Consider the following 21,895-nt stretch of genomic DNA (forward strand, 5'->3'; position numbering starts at 1 on the left):
ATTGAGGCTAGCAATGATATATTTTTTTACAGAAGTGACAAAAGTTGTCAGATACTGTCTCCTTTATTTGGTGGGGATTTGAGTGGGGCAGTCAAGTATCTGGTCCTTGGTACAATTACTTTAGTAAGATGGAACTAGCGGGGGAGTTAAATAGGCAATACTTACCTCCTTAAAGAAAGTACTATGTTTTACAAAGTTATGTATCTACATAGTACATTGGCATCTTGATTCTGCATACTCTGAAACTAGCCTGTTTATATTCAATATTTGCCTAAACAGTCAGTGATCTAGGAGTACTGCCCAGAATAGGGAATTATGGGAGAAATTGTTGTAATTTACTTTCAAATTTTGTTTTACATTTGACAGCAAGTGTGTTAAGAAAGATCACTAGATCTATAATATAGTTTGGTGAAGATTTTGGCAGTTGGAGTGAATTCAGTCATGTTATTTCTAAATAGTATTGCCACCTTCTCAAGCTGTTTGTAGTTAACCCTGGCATGATCTTGAGTTAGAAGCCACTGTCCATTGAAATATTATATTAGGGAAATCTATGGATATTCAAATTTAAAATTGCATGAAGTGCATAGTTAGATCAAAAATTCTTAGTATATCAATATTATAATTGGACAAATATCATATCTGAGGATTTGGAAACATGCTGACTGAAGAGTCTATTAAAGCACTAAATTTTATTGCTACTAAGAGTTAATTGAGAAGTGACCAAATAAATGCTTAGTTCAAGCTCTTTGAAGTAGAATGATTTTTTCTGATTTTTTAGAAACTATAATAGTTCATTTAGTAAGTATTAAAACTATTTGGTGATAATAGTTCTAACTTATACATATATTTGTGTATCAAGGCATTAAAAAGGTGATAATAGTTCTAACCTACACATATATTTGAGCATCAAGGCATTAAATAACTATGGCATTGTGGTCTTCTTTATGTGCCCACTGTGTAATGCAGTAAGATGAATTTTTCACAGATCATATATATGTATATATATTTATATTTCTTTATAATAATGTTTCTATTTACCCTCTTTTTTTATGCAATGTGTTTCACAAATGTTGTCACTACAGATCATTATAGGTCCTCAGTTGACTAGTGCAGCTGATGCTATTATGTTCATCAATAGTTATTAAATTGTGGGGGATGTATTCTATTCATATCATGCAATGAAAGTATGGGAAATCTTAAAGATATTGCTTTTAATCATTTTGCAGGAAATAAGGGAGTTAACACTTGGGCACTTTACTTCTGTTCATAGAACAAGACTCAAAGAAATAAAATGAAAAAATTGCTTAGGAGTATGCTTTTTTGCTTATTGGGAGTTGGTGCTGTACATTCATACATTTATAATCTTCATTGTGCTCCAGCAATATGTTAATGCTGAGTTCATAAGATTAATCAGGCCACATGCTGTCCTGTGGTTTCACTAATATAGTTCTCAATTACATCAGCATTTTCTTTTCACACTACATATAGAAAACCTTATTGAATATTATGTCAGCAGCCCTACAGGCTTAATTAAAGATGAAGTTTAGCTTTTCTGTTATGGTTGGTGAGCAAGATAATGTTCTTTTACTGGATAATAGGAAAATAAAGATATCCAAGGCTGTCAAACTTTACATTTTAATTGAGACCTCATGCAGGACTACACTAACTGTTAGATGTTCATACCAGGAATTCTAGCTAAAGGATCAATTAGAAATCTGGTAGATGAGTAGAAACAGGACATCTCTTCCTTCTGCCTACATTTTCCTATGTATACACTCTGCTTCTAGATTATTTTTTTAACTGGATATCTTTTGGAAGATCAGTTCCTTTGACTAGCTGGCATCTAGGAAGTATCTATGTGTATTCATGTCACCAATGTCAAATTTTATTATTAATCATTAGGAAATAGATCATATTTTAACTCCTAAATTAAAGATGTGCCCCCAGATATATAGAAAATATTTTAGCAGGTATAAACTGAGTGCCTGCTTGTGTTTGGCACTTTTTATTTTTATCAGTGTTTAAAGAAGAATCTAAACAAAGTAATCTGAAGGGTTCCAGTTGCTCTTCTAAAGAGGGAAACAAATGCTTTATGCCTAGAACTCATGATCCTAAACACTTTCATTCCCCACAGAGCATAGTATCACCTGTTTTGACAGGCTGAAATACTAATTAATTATAACTCAATCAAGTTAACCAGGATAGCTGGACTGTCTTGACAGAATTTACCAATTTAGTGTGTTGTGTCATAATAATGAAAAGGATTGAGACTTGACTGAGTTGAGACCTTTCTATATCAAAACCATAAGCTTTGACTGAAGAGCTAACAAACACAGCAAGTAATATGATGGCCTTGCACACTGCTGACCTGGGTGTAGTCACCATCAGTTCCTAGGGTTTTCTAATTCCTGTCAGGGAATATTCCTAAATATAGAAACAGGAGTAAGTACTGAGCATTGCTGGCTATAGTCCCCAAATCAAAGAGAGATATATCTATATATACATATTGATATCTATATTTCTATCTTTAAAACCTTCCCATGCAAAGCATAATGATAATATTTTTCAAATGTTATACAAATGTGCTTTATAATTATTCTACATATTTTTCTGTTTTCATAGAAATAAGATGCTTTATGTCATATTTGTTTCTCATATCTGTATTCTTTGTGGTTTTGGGGGGTTGTTTTTGTTTTTGGGGGCCACACCTGGTGACACTCAGGGGTTACTCCTGTCTATGTGCTCAGAAATTGCTCCTGGCTTTGGGTGACCATATGGGATGCCAGGGATTGAACCCAGATCCTTCCTGGGTTAGCCACGTGAAAGACAAATGCCCTACCGCTGCACTATCACTCCAACCCTATATTCTCTATGTTCTTATATCTTTCTTTGTTTTCTATACTGAATTTAATCCCAAAGGTGATTTAATAATATATACTAAGGAATTAAACATATTACCTATCTAGAGTTCAGAAATTCATCTGCCTGCAAAAGATGAGCAGATATTTGTCTTGTTTAGTGACACTTACAATCTTTTCCGCTTTTCTTTTTCTATCTTACTTTTTGGAAATGAGAACAAATTGTAAGATTTCTCAATGAGCTTCATTAGTATATTGTTAGTAATTTTTATATCCTGATCATATATTTCTCAGCACACTTTTTGTATTGCAGCACCTATCAGTATCAACCATCTCCCATTTATTTCCAGTACTTTTTTCTTGGTTCTCTAATGGTCCTATTCTTCTATATGATAACCTTATTTAATAAAATATGCAGATCATTTTATTAGGTCTTTCTTTGAACATGAGAACCCTCCCAGAGAAGCTTGTCAATTTATTTTCTTTATTCTTAGACATAACCCATGAAGAACCCTTCTACCCAAGCTCAGACATAACACAGAGCTGGCTTCTTTCCAATTTCTAGACCCAAAATATCTGAGCTTGGAATTTGATACATATAAATGTATGTATTAGTTTGAAGTTACTGGAATGATAGGTATCTGTGTAATTCATTCTTTTTTTTGTATTACTTATGGAAAAATACAGCAATAGACATCCCTAGAATTCAGTTATTTGATACAGCTCCTAGTAAAGTGCCAACCCTAGGTTAAAAAGGTTACATGGTATAAAATTGTAGTATATATTAATGTTTATAACATTTCTTTTGCGCTTTAAAATAACTGAAGTTCAGAGAAAGGCAATGTGAAAATTACAATGGAGTGAATTCTCACTATACATCATACTTTTTAAAAAGTGGCTTTTATGTTATTTTTATAAAACACTTGATTTGTAAGGGCCGAAGCGGTGGCACAGGGCATAAGGCATCTGCCTTGTGCATGCTAGCCTAGAACAGACTGCAGTTTGATCCCCAGCATCCCATATGGTCCCCCAAGCCAGGAGTGATTTCTGAGCGCATAGTCAGGAGTAACTCCTGAGCTTCACCAGGTGTGGCCCAAAAACCAAACAAACAAACAAACAAACAAACAAAGCACTTGATTTGTATTCTCCAATAAGGTCAGTGCCATGAAAGGGTAAAATTCAGAAGCTTATTCTAGACTAAAGACATTAAAGAAGTATAACAACTGTAGTGCATGATCTTAATTGATTTTCTCTGAAGGTTAAAAAAGCAATTATATGTTATATAATATTATCCAGTTATATTATCCAAAAGGTAAATCATTTGCCTTCCATGGAGTTGAGCTGGGTTCAGTTACAGCTACCCCACATAGTCCTGCAAGCACTGTCAGGAATGACCCCCTGAGCACAGAGCCAGGAGTAAATAACGAGAACCTACTAGGTATTAAAAAATCAACAGAAGTGCTCGCTTTGGAAGCACATATACAAAAATCGGAATGATACAGAGAATAGCAAGCCCATATCAAAGAAGAAACACAAGTTCATGAAGTGTTCCATATTTTCCATCAAGAGAATAAAAATTGTATGAACAACTTTCTCAGATCGTAATACACTTAAATTAGAAGTGAACCGCAGACAGACACAGAGCAGAATCTTTAACACCTGGAAAATAAACAACCACTACTGAATAACCAGTGGGACAGAAATTAACTCAAAGAGGAAATTAAAAGATTCCTGGAAACAAAGGCCAAGGGCAAATGAAGACCCAAATTATCAGAATTTGTGGGACACAGCAAACACGGTATTAAGAGGAAAATTTATAGCTTTGCAAGCACACATCAGGAAGAAGGACCTTACATAAATAACTAAGTGACACAGCTTATCAAATTGGAAAAGTATCAATAAAATGAACCCAAAATAGGTAGGCAGAAGGAAATAACAAAGCTGAAGGCAGAAATTAATTAATTGGAAACCAAAAAAAAATCCAAAAGATCAATAAAAGTAAAAGTTGGTTCTTTGAAAAAAAAAAAACAAAAAATGGGAGAGAAATTAATAAACCAAGTTAGAAATGAAAAGGGAGATCACTATAGATACTACAGAGATTCAAAGGGTAATAAGAGACTAATTTGAGAAACTCTATGCTACAAAACCTGGAAGACAATCTGGAAGAGAACCTGGAAGACATGGATAAATTTTTGGACTCTTCTAATCTTCTGTGCTTGAACCATAAATATATCCATCACTATAGAGGAAATTAAAATGATAATCAAAATTCTTCTCCCAAACAAAAGCCCTGGCCCAGAGGAATTCAATAACAAATTCTTTATAACCTTTCAAGAGGATCTACTACCAATTTTAAGCTCTTCCACGAAATTTAAGAAACAGAAACAACTCCCAAATAATTTTTACGAAGTGATCATAACCCTGGCACCAAAAGCAGACAGAGATGCTACAAAAATAGAGAAAACTACAGACCAATATCCCTGATGAACACAGATGCAAAGATCCTCAACAAAATTATAGCAAATAGGATTCAGTGCTTCATCAAGGTCATACACCATGAACAAGTAGTTTTCATTCCAAGAATACAAGGATGGTTTAACATGCGAAAATCAACATACTACACCATATCAACAAAAGAAAAAAATAAAAACTATGTGATCATATCAATAGTTATAGAGAAAGCATTTGATAAAGTCCAAACACATTCATAATAAAAACTCTATAAACAAGATGGGAATGGAATGAACTTTTCTCAATATAGCCAAGGCCATCTATCACATGCTCATGCAAATATTATACTCAATGGAGAAAAACTAATTTTTTTCCTCTAAAATCTGGTAAAAGACTGTCCCCTCTTGCACAGCAGATATAGTGTTGCCTTGCATATGGTGGACCCAGGTTCAATCCCCAGCATCCCATATGGTGCCTCAAGCCTGCCAGGAGTGATTTCTGAGCACAGAGCCAGGAGTAACCACTGAGTACCACTGGGTGTGGCCCAAAACCAAAATAAAATAAAAAAAAAATCTAAAACACCAAAGATTAGTAATAGCCTCAGTTGAATAATAAGGATAAAATTCACTCTTAGCAACTTTTTGTTTCACATTTATGTGCGAAATACATGAAACAACCACATGTCTTCTTCAGGGAGTCACTTTTGGCTTACCACATTTAGCCATCTGTGAATATCTAAACATATCATTATGTCACACAAGTGATATTAGTGACTGGTAAATTGATTCTGGCCTGTATTTTAGATGACCTTCTATTCAGATATTGCTTCTGTATAGTTATGTCAAACACTGGCAAAAATCCAAGGACACAGATTAATGAAAAATCTCTTTGGAAACTTTAAAGTCTACCCTATGCTTGAAATATACTTTTGCATTTATTACAAAAGATGAGAGGAGGCACAAATTAATAGTATGAATTATTCCTACTGCATAAATACGATTAAACTGTTCAAATATATTTAAAACCAAAAAGTATTAACATTAAGATGAAGCTAGGAAGCTTTGTTCTATCAAGTGTTTAAAAATAATAAATAGAAAATAATTTGTTCTTACATTTATAGCATCATTTGATTTTCTAGATTTCACAGTAAATAATAAAATTAATAAAAATATAGTCTTTAAAATTGCAATTTGTGAGTATTGTATTTGATAAATATTCCATAATTAGTTGTTATATCTAAAGTGATAAAACATCTATTGGAGAAGTAACTAGAAATTCTATTTTAGAGGAAATAGCAAAGAGTTTGAACCTAATGGTATGACAGAGTGTAATTATCCATAACCATAATCATGGCCAACATTTATTTAAACTCACACTGTTCTAGATCTCGTGTATATACACATGTTGTTTAATCATTTCATTCAGTGTACAATAAATTTACAACTGAATTATTTTAATTCCACAATAAAAAATCTCACAATAAAATCACACATTTTTGTGCAGCTGCTGAATATATATATTTCTTTTATTTAAAAAAATACTAAACTATCTGTTACTATGAATCAAACAGTGTTCTGAGTTTGGAAGAACAGAATTAAAATTTCTTGTACTGTGAACATAGACTTTTTGAGAGAAGGAGACAAACCTAAAAGGAAATAAGTAACTTTGCTATATTATCAAGAAAAATAAGTTTAGAATTATAAATAAGAAGCGGATTTTGTCTTGCATGCAGCTGCCCCAGGATAGACCTGGGTTTTATCCTCGGTGTCCCATATGGTCCCCCAAGCTAGGAGCACATTTTAGTGCATAGCCAGGAGTAATCCCTGAACATCATCGTGTGGGCCCAAACACACACACACACACACAAAAAAAAAAAAAAAAAAAAAAAAGAAGCAGATAGAGAGGAAGTTGGAGGAGGTTAGTCTTCTCTGGAGGGGGTCAGAGTAGGTTACTTTTGAAGACATTATTAAAAGAGCAAAGAAAACAAGTCTTGAGAATATCAGAATAAAGGAGATTTCAGGAAGAGGGAATAATAAATGTACAACTTTTAGAATACCACACAGGGTTTGGAAGAACCTCAAGGAGATCAATGTGTGGATTAGAATGAGCATAAAGGAGACTGTCAAGAGGCAAAATCTGAGATTCAAGAAGCAAGCTAATGGCAATCATAAAGAACAATATGCCTATTATAACAACTAGCTTATATTTATTTTAAGGAGGCAGTGAACTTCATATTTGTTTAAAATAGAATTATTTATAAACTTGTCTTCAGTTAATCATAAATGACTTTATCTAGACCTTGTTAGTATATTAATAAAAAAACCTTTTAATTTATTGATTGAGGTCTATGATTTACAAAACTGTTAATGATTTGTTTCCCATGTACATAATTCTAACACCACTCACATACCTCCCCCAAGCTTCCAGCATCCAATCCTTTCAGTCCAATACATGCACACACACCCCACACACAAACACATACATACATGCACACAGAGTTTTATAGATCAGTGTGTTGCCTTTAACACTTGTTTCTACGTTGCTGTGCAACTTTGTCATACATATGAAAGAGATTATTTTTATCTATCCTTTCCTCCTGATTGTCTTCATTAAACATATTCTCTACTTCCTTCTATGTGGTGGAAATTGATTATCTTATTCTTTATTAGAGTTTCCTAATATTCTAATATGCATATGTACCACAATATCTTGATGCATTCATCAATAGATGAACTTTTGGGTTGTTTTACATATTTAGGTTGTTGTACTAAGCACTGCAGTAAACATAGATGTGCATATATACTTCTAAATTAATGCTTTATGTTTTGGGGATAGATGCCACAAAGTGTTATCACTGGGCCATACAGCAGTTCAATTCCTATATTTTTGCATGATCTTTGTATTGCTTTCTATAGAGACTGGACCAGATGACCTTCCCAAAAACAGTGGATAGGGTTTCTTTATCAGAACAAATCCAAATTATTTTGAAATTTTGGAGGGGAGCACACCCAGTGGCATTCAGGAGTTACTCCTGGTTCTGCACTCAGATATCACTTCTGGCAGGTTCAGGGCACCATATGGGACACTGGTTATCAAACTTGGTCCATCCCGGTCTGCAGCATGTAAGGCAAATACCCTACCACTGTGCTATCATTTCAGCCCCTATTTTGAATTTTTTTTATATTTTCCATCTTACTGCTGTGGGATGATACCTCAATGTTGTTTTGATTTTCATTTTCATAATGAAGAGCAATGTGTACCTTTTAATAAGCCTATGAGCATTCATATGTATTATTTGGATGTCTGTTTATCTCTACTCCCCATCCTAGGATATTGCTCCTGGGTTTTTGCTGGTGAGTTTTGTGAGTGCTTTGTTGATCTTGATATACTATGCACAATTGTTTACTTCCATCCAGTAGAATATCATTTTATATAGAATTTATTTGTCTGCAGAAACTTTTAAATTTTACATAGTTTCATTTATTTTTGTCTTTGCTTCTGTGATCATCTCGAAGATACCTTTGAAAAATTTATTGAAGAGTTCTACTGATGTAATAGCAAAAATACTTTGTGTTTTGTGGATTTTGGTCTGATCTCTTTAAAACACTTTGAAGTGACTTTGGTGAATGCTGTGAGGTACAGTTCTAATATCATTATTTTTAACACGTGATATCTAGTTTTCCCAATACCAACAAAATTTTCTTTGCCCTATCATCTGCAAATAGTAATAGTTTGATTAATATTTTTGTAATTTGGATCCCTTGATATCTTTATTTTCTGTAATTTTTGTGTGAGGATTTTCAAAACTTATATTGAATAAGAATGGCTGACAATGGACAACATTGTCCATTGAACACAATGTCTTTCCCTCTGTTTATATTTGAATAAATTTTATATGTTTACATATATTTATTCAGATATGCTTATATCTGAATAAATTTTTTATAAAGTCCTTATAATTTTTCAGAGTACAAGTTTTTCTCCTTTATGAGATTCAATCCTACTTATTTTTTCTTAACTATGTCTACTACTGTAACTTAATTTGGATTACTATCTGTACTTATGTAATCAAATTATAATGAAGTTATATGGTAAGTGGATATTAATCCAAAATGGGTTGTCTCTATAAAGAGGCAGAAATATGAGAATATGCACATATAAAGGAATAACAAAATGAAGAGATCCAGGAGAAAAATCATGTGAAGACAAAGGAAACTATTAGAGAGATTTTATAACTCAATGTAGGATTTTGAAATGAGATGGTGGTGATTTGAAGTTGAATGATATGAACTCCCAAGGGAATGATTTTTGTGACTGGCAATAACATATCAAAGAAGTGTCAACAGAAGATTGTATAAAGTCCTCATTAAATGGAGAAATTAATTTTTTCATTGTCAAAAAAGAATTCACAGTCCAACAAAGGAAAAAAATCATTTAAAAAATGATCCCAGATACAAAGAGGAATATAAAACAGGCAATCAGAACATTTTTACCAGAGGAGTAGTTACCTGTGCCAAGGGAAGATAGGTTAGCAACTTCAGAAAGGTAGTCATAAAGAATGAATGAAAATTCAACAGATGGGCAGGTGAAGAGTGAGTAATTCAAGGGGAGAGGATCATGTGCAAATGTGAGCCCTAGAGATAATATGAGCATGTGGTCTGCAGTTATTAACAGACCTAGAAACTACCTTCATCACTATATATCAGGTGTAAAATAAAAGGTTCTGTTCTTTTTTACCACTAATATTCTTCTTTGACCTCCAGAGCATTCTTTTTTGTAACTTTAAAAAATAATATCTCTATTTAAGCACCTTGATTACAGACATAATCGTAGTTGGGTTTCAGTCATATAAAGGACAACTCCCCTTCACCAATACAATATTCCCATCACCAATGCCCCAATATCCCTCCTTCCCCACCCTTCTGTATTCGAGATAGGCATTCTACTTCTCTCATTCATTGACATTGTCACCATAGTTGTCAGTGCAATTATTTCTCTAACTGCAATCACCACTCTTTGTGGTGAGCTTCATATCATGAGCCGTCCTTCCAGCCCTCACCTCTATTGTCTCTGGGCATTATTACAATTATATCTTTTAATTTTCTTAAAATTCATAGATGAGTGAAACTATTCGGTGTCTTTCTCTCTCCATCTGACTTATTTCACTCAGCATACTAGATTACATGTACATCCATGTATAGGATAATTTTATGACTTCATTTATCCTGATGGCTGCATAATATCCTATTGTGTATATGTACCACAGTTTCTTTAGCCATTCATCTGTTGAAGGGCATCTTGGTTGTTTCCAGAATAAAGCTATTGTAAATACTGCTGCAATGAATATAGGTCATTTTTTGTTACATTTAAGCAAAATACTCATTTACTGGCTTTCAAACTACAATAAAACTATTCCAAAAGGCCAGCTTGCAGATACATAGAATTAAAGCTATGTTTGTGTTCTGTTGCCAGAAAAAAAATACACATTATCACAGAAATACACAGTTTGTTATGACATTATAGGTCTTCTCACTCTAATCCCTTGGCTGTGGATCATGAACATTTTAAAATATTTTGTTAAGATTATTTAATCACAAAGATGATAGAAACCATTTGTGCTTAGTATATCCTATGAGAATGGCTTTTATTTTAGTCACAGTAATATATAATACTGTTAATGATATGATTTAACCCATATAATGTTCCAGTGTATTTTGGAACCTAACCCTCCATTAGAATATCCACTTTCCTCTACCATTGGCTCCCCTGAAATCACTCACTGACCTTTAGTAGTCTTTTCATCAGGGGTAATCTCAGTTCTGTTTTGTTTACACACGAATGTTTTCTTAAGCAGTAATGACATGAATTAATAAGATAAAATCTCATCATAGTGAACTCAACCGTTCATAGAATGCAATCATAACATGAGTTCCCTGGGACCTACCATGTGCTGATTACAGTACTCTTAACACTCACATTCAAGGTAGTATAGGATGCTATATACTGTCAGCATTACTAATAACTAAATATAAACCTAAAAATGTTTCATCTATCAAAAACCTCTTGACTAGAAAAGATTTATTAGAAAAAGAAGCTGAATACACATACCATACTCTGATAGAGGCTTGTCTAGGGGAGAGTAAAAAGAGTTTCTCTGATAGGTTACATTCTCTAAAGGGGGGAGTGTTTACAGTAGAAAATCTACTGATAAGGCAATGCTAAATCACAAGATAAATAGATTATAGGAGAAAAGGTATATTCTTGTCAGAATGGAGTCTTTAACTTTCATTCATTCATTAATTTCTGTTGCTTGAGAATTAGGATAATAGTAGTGAACACAAGAGACATGCTTGTATTCTATAGAGTAAGGGAAGACCAGTTGAAATATTACCAACTGACAGATAAATGGATAATGAAAGTATGGTATGCATGCATAATAAAATACTAATATGATTTTTTAAAAGATAAATCTTGCCATTTGTACCCATAAGAAGAGACCACGAGGGGCCGGAATGGTGGTGCAAGTGGTAAGGTGTTTGTCTTGCTACACGCTAACCTAGGATGGACCACGGTTTGATCTCCAGCGTCCCATATGGTCCCCCAAGCCAGGAGAGATTTCTGAGTGCATAGCTAGGAATAAGCCCTGAGCAACACCGGGTGTGGTCCAAACCCCCTCCAAAAAAGAATAGACCATGAGAGTATAATGCTTAATGAAATAAGTCATAAAGAAAGATAAACACAGTATTATTTCATTCATATATAGTAGATAAGTAAACATTGGGACAAATGAATAAATGAAAGCACTATAAAAACAAAATAGTGAAGAGGGTAATAGGATGACTAAAAAGAAATAGGGTGAAAAAATCAGGTAAAGATTGGAAGAAATAGATATATAGAATTTTTAAAAAATAGAAAGATGGAAATCAGGCTTTTAGTAGACAGAATAATGGAATAAAAAATTCCCATTTTATAAAATTATATAATTGAAATTTATAAGATGTTATAAACTAGCATTACTTGAGTTTCAAAAAGTAAATAAAAATTTACTATATGCTGTGTTGGAAAGTGATCTGATGTCATTGAATCATTTAAGTCACTCTTGGTCTTAAACACATTTAGCATCTATGAGTCTGTATCCAATATTAAATCTCAATGTAAACAGGTTCCTTCTAGCATTCATGATGCATGTTTTCCTTGCAGACCTTTAACAGGAGATTCCATAAAGTGACCACATTCTTGTCTTTTAATTGATTATGAATGTATGCTTTATAATACTACTAATAATATTTTCTCATGCATGTAGTGCATGTAATCTCAACACCACACCCACCACCAACACAAAATTATTAATTCTAAAGTATATATAAAGTACATAATTCTAAAGTATATATTATTTAGTACAGTAGTCAAGATATGGCCTCATTCTTTTGATCATTACAGATAATGATCACAGAGTTTATCAACAAAAGAGCCCTGGGACTTAAACTGTTGTCACCAAAGTGATTGTGTGTGTATCTGTAAATTTATAAAGTACCATAAGTTACACTATTTTTGACTGGGTTAAACTTTGAAATGAAGATTAAGTATTTCACACTATAAATCTAAGCCAAGAGAATGGTGTGAATTTAAAGGATTTCCAGAGCTACTGTTGTTATCTAGGTCTCGCTTTGAGATGATGACAGTTGGCACAGCAGGAACCAAGAGCCTGTGGGTGTATGCAGCCTTACATCCAAAGTACATAGAACCTCGGAATGGTACAGAAAGTGAGACCTGTTCATATGCCTGGATAACAGTCAAACCCTTTGAATTAAGAAATTCAGTTATTACAATGGCAAAGAAAATACAAATTGTTTTCCTTGATTATTTGATAGTTTCTTTATTAATTAATTTTCTTTCTGCCTAGAATACTCTTGTTAATAATTTAAAGATATTTTGCTGTAGGACCAAGCTTGGTTTTCTTTGACTGACACAATTATTGGTAGCCTCATTAACCCCAGTAAACGGAACAGAGTTGGAAGTAATACTTTTCAAGTGTGGTACTACTGCTAAGCTTCTGAAAATAGAGAAATTCATCATCATTGGAAAAAAATGGGAAGAGATGATCTAAGATATACCTGAAAGAGTTCTCTTGTATCCTAAAGCACACAGAGCATAATTATTTAAGAAATAGCAACAGATTATATGCAAAAATTGTCCATGTTATCTCTTGTTGCTTAGAAACATTTCAAAAATGCCACTCCCAAACTATCATGAATATATTTGTAAAAGCATTTTCCCTATTTGCTAAAAATATGCATATTAAGAACAATTTTCCCTGTGCCTGGTGTTAAAGACAATCAAAGTCTTTCTGACTTTAAGGTTCTCCTGACTTTAATGCTTGCACAATTCTTATGTAGAGTTCTTATCTGATTCCCTGAGATGCAGAGTAACCTGCTGCTTTGAATGAAAAAGTATTTACATAACCTTGATGTAACATACATTGTATATATTACATGCTTGTCCAATCCTTAAAGCCCTCTTCCCAAAATGACTATTTTGCCACTTGTATCCACTGTAACTGACTTAAAATATATGGAGATAAAGGTTATGTACAAAGAGAATTTGTGATTGGAAAAATTATCCTATTTTGTGTCAATTAATTTTGATAGACAAAACCCTCCAATAATTTAGAAACATTGGTTATAAACCCTCCAATAATTTAGAAACATTGGTTATAAAATTTAATTAGGAAAAAAGGGCCATACCCTACCTACTGTGTTTAGAGCTTTTTCCTGACTCAGTGCTCAGAGTTCATTCCAGGTGGTCTTAAGAGACTATACATACATAGTACAGAGAAGTGAACCATAATTGGTATCAAACAGTAAAGAATATACATTTTTTCTGATTTCCTTCTTCAGATGCACTTTTTTTCAAATACAGTGTTCTTTTGTTTCTTGAAAGGTTCAAGTTCTCATTTGGATACTCTTCTTCACAATTCTCTTTCTAAAATATTCAAATCACTAATCATCAGGGAGATGCAAATTAAAACAGCTATGAGGTACCACCTCATGCCACAGAGACTGGCGCACATCACAAAAAATGAGAACAAGCAGTGCTGGTGGGGATGTGGGGAGAAAGGAACTCTCATTCACTGCTGGTGGGAATGCCGTCTAGTTCAACCTTTATGGAAAGCGATATGGAGATTCCTCCAAAAACTGGAAATTGAGCTCCCATACAATCCAGCTATACCACTCCTAGGAATATACCCTAGGAACACAAAAATATAATACAAAAAATCCCTTCCTCACATCTATATTCATTGCAGCATTATTTACAATAGCCAGACTCTGGAAACAACCAAGATGCCCTTCAACAGATGAATAGCTAAAGAAACTGTGGTACATATACACAATGGAATATTATGTAGTCATCAGGAGAGATGAAGTCATGACATTTTCCTATACATGGATGTACATGGAATCTATTATGCTGAGTGAACTAAGTCAGAGGGAGAGAGATAGATGCAGAATAGTCTCATTCATTTATGAGTTTTTGCAATAATTCTCAGAGACAAAAGAGGGGGGGGGGTGGAAGGTCTAGCTCATGATATGAAGCTCACCAAAAAAAGTAATGAGTACAGTTAGAGAAGTAACTACATTGAGAACTATGATAACAATGAGAATGAATGAGGGAAGCAGAAAGCCTGTCGAGAGTACAGGAAGGGGTAGATTGGTCATGGTAATGTTGCGCTGTGAAGGGGAGTGTTCTTTACATGACTGAAACCCAACTACAATCACATTTGTAATTAAGGTATTTAAATAAAGATATGAATAAAAAAGAAATAAATGGACACCTCTCACAACAACAAAAATATTAGGTATGTTTTAATTTTATATTTTCCCAACTAGTAAACAAATTATTCCTGAATCATATGGTGATACATCATTTTCATGTAGCCTGCCTACAATTTCTTTAGGAATTTATAGGCTTTTTATGGAATTGCATGCTTTTTTTTCTACAAAGAGCTACAAATATTTTAATTTTGGGTACCATAAGTCAAAATTCTATTAATGTCCATCAAAAATAACTAAGAAGCTCCTCTAGTGCAGCTGAGACATGATCTTCAGACACATACTGACTTCTCTGGAAAATCTTTGGCTCTTTGGCAGACTTTGATGAAAGTCTAGAACTGTGTCCCTTTGGGAAACAGCTTTGTATCAATTGCCCTACAATTAGACCATTTGTAAACCTTCGTCCTTGCAATATTTTTATTTTGTTGAATACCATATCAAGGTTATTTATATTTACAAATAGTTTTCTCCGTGTTCTGAGATGTTAGTGTAAGTTGGGACCTATTGGCTTGTTGTTCTCTGATGCGAATCAGTTTATCTTTAGTTTAGTCTGAAATTGCAGCAGAAAGTATGTTTCCTCCTGGGATTTGAATGTAAAATAACTGAAGCAGATTGAAGCTGGCATTGACTAATGAAGTCTCATGCACAAGTCAGCAAGTCAGTAGGATTCTGCCTATCAGGAGAAAGAGAAGGAAGAGCCAGAACTTCTTGGAGATCACAGCTTATCCTCCTCCCCCTCATGGGTCCAGCTCTAGTGTGGGAGGGGATCTTAAATATTCCTCCAACATTCTTTCTAAAGACATCAAATTCATGTATACAAATTTGTTACATTACTGATAATTCCCAGCTAGCTTCCTTGTTTAATGAGCCATTTTAGCTGCCTGAAGGTATTTCAGATACCATAATTTTCACCAGTCACATAAAATTTATGAAGCTGAGATTCCTGTGAAAATTAGCATGAATTAGAAAAGTAGACATGCTTCTTTGAGAATTCCTTTCACAGGCCAGCCACCTTGTTCCATTTTTAGTGTTCTAGAAAGGGGTCTGTCTATTTGTCATGTCCTTTTTTGGTCTTACGAGGATGGATTTAGCTTGCTTTTCTGTGGTCAGCTGTCTACATAGATTTCTGGATGCTCCTTATACATATGCACCTTTATATTTGAAGATACTAGAGTAATGTTTTTGTTCTTTCTTGAAATGTTTTGGTTTTGCAGCTGGCTTTTCATGCTTTAAAATTGATTTTGGAGATGGATCCACAGTGTCTCCTTGTTTTTACTAGATTACAGATACATGTGTTGTCTAGTACATTTAAAAATGTTATGAAAGAAATTGTTGCTCTCTTTGCCTTCGGTTCATCTCTCACAGCCCATGCCCACATGGAGAGCAGCAAGATTTGTGTTTTCCAGCTCATTAAACTGACAGCAGAAATTAGTTTGTGGTATTAAAAACTAAAAAGTTAAATTACAGCTACACGTGTCCTTTATGCAATGGGGCGTGTGGAAGATGTTTGATTTTAATGTTTGCTATAATGGAGAATTTAAATTACAATGTTTGTCAAATCTCTAATCTTTGTTACAGAGTGGAATATTAATTACGCTTTTAACTATGAGAGGTAAATAAAATGAGCATCCGCTGCACGCCCAGGGGTAAATTGCAGATTACCAACAACATGACATAACGCACTAAATGTCAGTTTTGTCAAACAAATTTAGAGGAACAGTTAAACTATTAGTTTCCTGTTGTTCTAAGGCCTTTCTTGCAGCCAGCCACTGTTTTGAACAGCAGGGATACTATGCCTTATGGAAGAATAAGAGACTTAAATTAAATAAGCAAGATGAATGAGGAGACCACATCACATATGCACTCTATTAGTTTACAACTGTCTGTTAACTACTGTAGGTGATTTTGAAAAAGCAGTAGATTAACTGTTGCCCTTCTGTGAGGATGTGGTCAGCAAAGGGGCAGTATGATGCTTGATGCAAAAATCATTTTTTGAATTTCTCGTTCTTTCTCTTTTTTTTTTCACTTCGACCTTTGTGTACATGAGCATCTCAGTAAAGACTTTCAGACTTATGTTTTTGTTTTGTGTTTGCTTTTCTTTAAAAAAAAAAAACGGTTCTGGGAGCATCACCTACCCTCTCTCAGTTGTTTTGCAGAGAACAGATTCACACTGCTCCCAAAAAAAGAAATAGAATGCAAACCCAGTGGGCCTCTCCTTGGAAAAGAAGTCATAACTTTAAAAACGTGGTTCTTAGAATTCATGGGAGAAAAACTCAAAGCCAGGACTTCCTCCCTGACTGTGTTGAAGGAGTGGAAGGAACAAAGGATTTCCAGCCCTCTGAGGGCATTCTCTCCTGTTTCAGATATTTTGTAAATGATAATTTGGCTCAATTTGTACTACATTGAGGGAAAGTTTCATTTAAGATTGTTAGATTTTTATCAAGAAGTACTGTAAACTTTAATATGAAATCATTATAAAAATTATTATTATTATTATAATTATTATATATTTTTTTATCATTTTTGGGTATGTGACCTGTGTCTGTTATCCCCTCTGTCCACCCCCAACCACACCGACAATACAATGTGGCTCCACCTCCCCCTGCAAAGACACACTAAATAATGGGGAAACCTTACATATAAAAAAAAGAGCTCTTATCTACTAGAGATGGGAACTCATAGTTGTTTACAATACAGGGGTATCTCCTACCTTGAAAATATGTCATGTGGAATCACTTAGACCTCAGATGATTAGATGCCATTCATCCAGCCTTGAACCCTGGATCCCAGACATAGAATCGGCACAGCTCTTCACAACAGCTACAGGAAACAAACTCCATCCGGAACAGCCTTAATACTGCGGGGTCAACAACAAGGACCAGCTCTAACATGATATCCTGACAAAGAGGAAAATGTGAACAACTTGACCTTAGAGCAGATTAGCCTACCTTACCAGCTAACGACAAGACAAAACCAGAAGACTCGGCACCCTTTGGTAGGTCCAAAAGCCAAGATCGTGACTTACAGATGACTGGCTACTAGAACCACGACCAGACAGTATACATCTTGGGACCAATAAAAAAGCCCTAGTTTAGGGTTTGAACTATGACTTGCACAATAAGCATGATCCCCAGTCCCAAAGGTCTGACAGAGACAACTGCAACAGAATGGGCCTTCTGGAAGCACAAAGAAAGACGCTAACCTAGGTGCCATCCTAGGTTCAGTGCAAAGACCAAGGTCACCAACCACAGAAGATGGACTAAAACGACACTGAGGTAACAGAACCTCTAGAACCACAAAGACTGACCTCACCATAAGTCCTACCTCAGGATCTGTGCAGATACTGAGACCTCTAAACACAGAGCTCTGAGTGTATCACCCTGGACAGAACAGAAGTCTTCCACACACCAAAAAACACCACCAGGAGAATAAATGATCCTGAGCAAAGTCTGGAGCTGATCCCATGACAGTATACTCCAAGGACGGAGAAACCCCATATTTCTTAGGCCATGTGAATTCCTTTTCGAATGACCCCAATATTTACTGTGCCAGGGCAGGAGGGGAAAAAACAAAACTACAAAAAGCACAAAAACTTGGTATTTTATATATATGTATATATATGTGTGTGTGTATATATATATATATATACATATATATCTTTTACCTTCATTTATTATTGTTATTATTATTTTTATTTACCTATATATTTTGGTCGATTTCTCTGTTTGGGTGTGATTATTGAAATCGTCGTCCCCAATTATACTTATTTTTTTCTATTCTTTTCTTTTCCCTCGTTATGTGCTATGCCATGTTTCTTATTTCAAGACCATGGCGTGTTTTTGGTTTGTTTGTTTGTTTTTGTTCTGTTTTTTGTTTGTTTGTTTGTCTGTCTGTTTTGCTTTGTTTTTCGGCTGTTTTTTGGTGGTGCTTATCGATATAGCTGGAGTCCTCACTGGATAATTGACACTTTTTTTGGTACTGGTGGAGTGTTTCACCTTCTTTCTCTCCTTCATCTCCCAAATCGATGATGAGAGCCTCTAGAAGGATTCCACCCATTTTGGGAGTATTAGACTCTTACCCCAGTTTATTTTTCTTCTCCTTCTCAGGCAAAACCACGCAACTTGAACTAGCTAGTCCTGCCTACAGTTAGAGGGGGAGATAAGGGAGGCATCAAGACCAAACAGGTGCAAGACTACTAAGTAGTAGGTTGGATACAGAGGGGACCACATATTCTAGCCGCCCTGGGGGTGAGGGAAGAGGAAATAGGAGGTAGGACAACAACGGAGGGGTAGGGAGGACAATTTGGGGATGGGAATCCCCCCTGATTTTATGTAAATATGTACCTAAAATGTTATTGTCAACAATATGTAAGACACTATGATCAAAATAAAAATTATATTAAAAAAAAATAAAGAAAAAAAAACAAAAAAAAAAACAAAAAAAAAGAAATATAGTTAGATGTAAAGGGAAAGGAGATAAAAAAAAGATAAGAGGGCGGACTAGAAAATAAAACCTAAAAACTTCCTTCATGTTGAACATAAGTCCATATATTTATATTCTTACTATATGCTTACTAATTTGTATTTTGGGTTTATTTGAGTTTGCAGGCATTACATAATGCAGACCATTTATCAGAATCCCTTTTTGAAATCTGGTATTAAGGCATTTTATTTACAAAGTTATTTATATTTAGGTATTAGGCATGCAATGATCCAACACCAATCTCATCACCAGTGTTAGTTTCTTTTCACTAAAGTCCCCAGTTTCCCTCCCACTAGGCAGCATGCCTTTATGACAGGTACTTTATCAATTTTAGGCACTGTGATTTTCAGTTATTGATAGGGTTTCACAATTAACACATTCCAGTATCACACCCTCTCCCCAAAATGACCATATGCCTCCACTGATAGCAGGGTTTGCCATAAATTATACCTGCCTCTCATTACACACACACACACACACACACACACACACACACACACACCACCACCACCACCACCACCACCACCACCACCACCACCACAAAGGTGTTCTTGTTGGACGTTTTTTGTTATTGTGTTTTTTTTCCCTCCCCTGTTATTGTTTTTTTTTTATAAACAAAAATTTACCCTTTTTGGCTTGGGACATTGTTTAGGTAAATATGCTCCATGAGAAGTAGTGGTCAGAGAATTGAAGAAAAAAAACAATTTGTAGAGCTGATTCCACTCAATACCTCTCTCTCTTTCTCTCTCTTTCTCCTATTCTCTCTTTGTCTCTCTCTCTCATCCTCACTCCCATGCTTTCCCAATCTATTTCTCAGCTATCATCTTTCTCCCTTTTAAAAGTTAAGTAACTAATTTATCCTGGATAAGGTTGAATTCTCCTTTGGAGGAAAGAGCCAAGACTTAGTGTAGCTCTTGGATATCTGTTTTGACACCTGTAACTATAATTACTGGTTCACTTTGTAATAAAATTGTCTTCTTCAACCATCCTTTGAAAAGCTATCCAAAGATCATTGCTGTTTTTAATATCTTTTTATGTATTGGATTAAATGTGATCATTCATTGCTATTGGATGTTATTAAACATTGTTTTATTTCTAATGAAAACCATCAGAATAAGGGTAGTTTATTCATCAAAGACTCACAAAACCTTTAGGACATACTATCCCAACCACCAAAGTGATAATAATCTGGTGATACTTAAAAAGAATAAGATGTGTTATTTAACTCAAATGCTTTGATTTATATTGCCTCTTCTATCCCAACTACTGTGACTTGAAAGGAAAGGGTCCTTATTTCATAAACCTCACTTGGAGGAGGCTATCATAGGAGACTAGGATCTGGATAGACATGAAGAAAATACTATCCTAGTGATGTTACAAAGTTGATGCCCCGCCCCCTGTATTCCTTGGTGCTATGCAGAACCTATATTATGTCATTGTGTATTGCCTATGGTTGTTTTCACATGCCTATCTGCTTTCTAGAGCAGTGTTTTTCAACCTTTTTGTGCAAAGGCACACTTTTTTCATGAAAAAAAAAAAAACCACGAGGCACACCATCATTAGAAAATGTTAAAAAAAATTTTAACTCTGTGCCTATATTGACTATATATAAAGTAATTCTCTTGAATAGGAATCAAATAAACACAAAGGAATTATTTTATAATTACTTTATTATAAAATACTCTAATGATTGGTCTAGTTGTGAGTTGAAGCCGTATGTTACAAATGAAATTGGAATTTTTCCCATGGCACACCAGACTATATCTCACGGCACACTAACGTGCCACAGCACAATGGTTGGAAAAAACTGCTCTAGAGGTTTATCAAGAGGCAAGACCTGTTTAACCTGTTGTGCCAAACTGTTAGCACATATTTGCTCTTCTAACAAGTATGTATGATATGTTCAATGGGAAAATACTAGTAAGAAATGATACCTTTCTTGATTACCCAAATATCAAAGATGAATCAGCAGTGTTATTTAAAACAACATTTGGGTATTAGGAAAGAATTGTATCTCATTTTCCCTCCTATCTACTGAGTGTTACCAAGTATCCTGAACAGTACTTTATACCCATTATCTTATTTATTCCTTATAATCACATTATAAAGAGGCTACTATGCCAGTTATATATACCTGAGAAGCCAAGATTTAGTTAGGAAGTTTCAGTGCCTATCATACATCAGAACACCAGCACTGATTTTATTTAGGGGGTGCTAAATATGTCTTTCAGACACTGTTATTTACTCTGAAAATAAAAGTATTCATTTGACAGG

The 21,895-nt window shown here is 34.5% G+C and overlaps 1 protein-coding gene and 1 non-coding gene across 2 annotated transcripts in view; both read left to right on the plus strand.

Moving 5' to 3' along the window:
- PTPRM (protein tyrosine phosphatase receptor type M) overlaps positions 1-21,895 on the plus strand; it is an 829,551-nt gene that overhangs the window by 615,805 nt on the left and 191,851 nt on the right. The gene's annotated exons all lie outside the window — the stretch shown is intronic.
- On the plus strand, positions 4,317-4,418 carry LOC126004910 (U6 spliceosomal RNA). Its single transcript, XR_007494128.1, has one exon. It is a non-coding gene; the product is annotated as a U6 spliceosomal RNA (small nuclear RNA).

This window comes from Suncus etruscus, chromosome 3 (assembly GCF_024139225.1).
Source record: "Suncus etruscus isolate mSunEtr1 chromosome 3, mSunEtr1.pri.cur, whole genome shotgun sequence".
In the NCBI taxonomy this organism is placed as follows: domain Eukaryota; kingdom Metazoa; phylum Chordata; class Mammalia; order Eulipotyphla; family Soricidae; genus Suncus; species Suncus etruscus.